Here is a 3,696-nt window from a genome sequence, read left to right as displayed (position 1 = left end):
TGTGGAGTTGTGTCAGTATTCCTCAACTTTTTGCCTTATTTGTTTTTCTAAGAAAACACTTTAGCCATTTTATTTATGAAATGTTCATTGATGAGTTTGGAATTGGTTCTAAATAAATTTTTTTAAAAAAGGGAAGTATTATTGATTCATATTGAAAATGTATATATTATATAATAATTTTCCTGAAGTGTTATATTACATTAAAAAAGTTACAAATATTGAAATTTTTATAAACGATCTTATATAATTATAAGCATTATATATAAAAATAATAATGAAATAATCAAAAAGTAAAATAGAGAGTACGAATAGTAATTCTTCGATCATCTCTACAAATGATGAATAGAGTGAATAAGAGAATGAATGAAGAAAACATTCTTTATTTTACTCTCCGAATGTATAATAAAATGAAAATGGATCGGAGATACTTGTACATGTTTTTTGTTTTCAAGATGTTTATAATTGATAAATATGATCTTTAAAATCATGTTGTGCTTAGGTATAAATAATAAATTTTTAAAAATTAAAAAAATATCATATAAAATAAAATGAAAAAGTCGATAGACTCCTTACACTTCAGAAATATTTATTGTGATTAAAAAACATCCTCTTTTACTATATTTATAATTTTAGATAAATGAGATTATTCATTACAATACCAATAATATATAGAATTTAATTGGGCAAATTTTATATATAGCAAAGAAAAAATTGATAATTTTATGTTTTAGGAAACAATACAAAATTGTGTTCCGTAGCAAACAATACAAAATTGTGTTCCTTAGCAAACTAAAAGTTTGCTACGGGTGTTCATTTGTGTATAACATATCCTTTATACACTTCCAATTTAAAAAAAAAAAAGCGGCAGATAAAGAAGAAAAATATCCCACAATTCATGCGAAATTAATTTCAGTTTCATTCTACCTTCTTCTCCTTCGATCGAAGTAGCTCCATTGTAGACAATTCAAAAAATTGATCAAGCTATTAAAGGTTTTAAGCAATCAAGCAGGATAAATTTATGTTTAGAGATAGAAATAAGAGGTAATTTTGATTAAAAAAAAATTTTAATGTCGACAATGGTTTTTAAAATTTAAATTTTATTTTTCAATTTCATGAAATCAGTTGAATGTATATTGAGATGTGAATATTTGTCCGTAATTGATTTGATTAGTTAATGTGAATTGTAGAAAAAATTGTGATAAATTTGTTGTTAATTTTGAATTACTGATTTGAGATTTGCTCCAATCATAGTATTCTTTGAGTTTGGAACTGTATATGAGATCTGATTTGAGTTATAAAACTATTATGTTTTCGTTTTATACATTACATCTTAATTTTGTTTTTCGAATTTTCATAATATGTATATGTGTATAAGTGTATTAGATTGTTGTTTGTATATTCGAATCTATCATGTATAGTGTTATTTGGTAAATTGTATAATTGTATGGAACTGTTGTCTGTTACATATGAATTTGTCCTTTATATTCATGTAGTTTTTTTATTGTTTCTATCGAATTGTATACTTCTATAAAGCTATAATTTTGTGTACACAGAGATTTTTTTTGTATATTTTGAAAATGTGTATAAGTTTAAAACTGAAGTTGCTATAATATGTATAAGTACATGTTTTGTTTGTTGCTGCATTTCTTTAGCTTATAAATGTATATGTCTATGATTTAATTTTGTATATAAAAATTCTGAAAATGGCTTCACTGGATATATTGGTTATGCATTCTGGTAGATGGGACAGTGACAATTGTTACGTTGATTATACAATTGAGAGGTGGTTTTCAAAGAAAGTTCATCGTATAATGAGTTGTATATTGTCATTGCAATTCAACTAGGGATTGATACGAATGTGAATAAACTCAAAATTGAGTATAAGGTTGAAGAAAGCAAGACACCCATGTTGATTCACAACGACATGGGTGTTAGAGTTTATATCATGCTTAAAAATGTTGGAAATGAGTTCAACAAGTATCCACTGTGTATTAGCAAACTGCCTAGTATAATTGGCCAATGGTGTGGAAGTTCAAATCAGGATAGTGATACGATTACATGTATTAGCAACAATGAAAATTATGAATTTGATAATAGGCAGCTGACTATTGGTGAGTTGGTAGAGTCGCTTTGTATTTTGGGGTCAGGGAGCTGCGATGGAGTTATTTCAGATTTTTATAATAAGTACATGGAGGTAGACCAACTTTATAAGACCAAAGACATATTAAATTCTATGATGGAAAATATGCAATTGAAAAAAGATTTCAATATAGAACAGTGAGGTCAAACGAAATAAGGTACCTGCTTTATACATACAAATATGTAATTGTATAAGTTGTTTTAATTATTTGTATATTGATGTGTTGTGTTATTTTTGCTGATGTAGTTATACGTTGGAGTGTATTTATGATGAGTGTGAATGGTTAACGAAAGCATCTAATGTCAACAAGTATGTATGGTATGTTTAGAATAAGAGCATTTAATACAGAGCATACTTGTCCTTTGAAGGATAAAGTGTATTCACAAACATGCCACAAGCACGCTGATTGGAGGGATCGTTAAACCCAAACTTGTTGATCACAAGAGAAAATATAAACCAACTAATATTCGCAGTGATGTAAAGATATATTTGGGAGTTGATGTAAATTACTCGTTGGCTTGGAGGGCTAGAGAAAAGGCTCTACTTTCATTGAGGAGGACTGTAGCTGCATCTTACAGCAAACTTTCAGCATATTTGTATATGATGAATATTACATATCCAGACTCGCATATACGTCTAAAGAAACAGATAAAAATAAGTTCTTGTATGATTTTGTTGCATTGAATAGTTTTATACAAGGCTTTGAACATTGCAGGCCTATAATTGTTGTTGATCGAAGTCACCTAAGAGGACCGTATAATGGAACGTTTGTTGTTGCAAGTACAAGGGACAGAGCATGTATGATTCATTGATTTTTTTAATGTGAATTTTTTATAAAAATGTTAATGTGTGTGTAAATTAAAATGCAGGACACATTTTTCACTGGCATATGGTATCATTGATTCGGAAAATGATGCAACTTGGTTTTGATTTTTCTACAAATAAGGGAGGCTTATGGTGAAATCATTAATATGTGTGTAGTATCTGATAGAAATGAAAGTATCATAAATACAGTGACTCAAGTGTATAGAAATGTACCACATTATGCTTGTATGTGGCACTTGTGGGGTAATGTAGAGAAGAAATTTAGGAAGGCCTCCAAGGACCTAAGTCCTGTGATTTATACAATGGTAAAGACTTGCAACAAAGTTGAGTTTGACAGGCTGATGGATACTGTAAAAAAATTGATGTAGGTGTTAAAGAGTATTTGGATCTAGCTGGATATGATAAGTGGTCAAGGTGGCATGCAAAAACTCATCGGAGATGGGCTATGACGTCTAACATTCCAGAGAGTATAAATGTTGCATTAGTATCTGCAAGGGAATTACAAATATTCAATTTTCTGGAAGAGGTCACACTGATGTTTGGGAGATGGAATCATGACAACAAACAAGAGGCAGCCTGCACATTATTCCATTGATTGGAAAAGCTCAAAATTTACTAATCGAATATGAAGCAATGAACACACGAATGGGGGTATGTAATTAATGAGTTATGCACACAGATAGAAATTGTGTGTGTATATATATATATATATATATATATATATATATATA

The 3,696-nt window shown here is 29.0% G+C and overlaps 2 pseudogenes; both read left to right on the top strand.

Annotated features, from left to right (window-relative positions):
* Window positions 1–2,451: 2,451 nt before the first annotated feature.
* LOC114074050 lies at window positions 2,452–3,333 on the top strand (annotated as a pseudogene).
* A 77-nt stretch (window positions 3,334–3,410) lies between these two features.
* Window positions 3,411–3,696, top strand: part of LOC107030987 — an 855-nt pseudogene continuing 569 nt past the window's right edge.

Source organism: Solanum pennellii, chromosome 9 (genome assembly GCF_001406875.1).
Source record: "Solanum pennellii chromosome 9, SPENNV200".
Taxonomy (NCBI): domain Eukaryota; kingdom Viridiplantae; phylum Streptophyta; class Magnoliopsida; order Solanales; family Solanaceae; genus Solanum; species Solanum pennellii.
The sequence above is the reverse complement of the archived record's forward strand: the minus strand, read 5'-3'. Positions and strand labels throughout refer to the sequence as shown.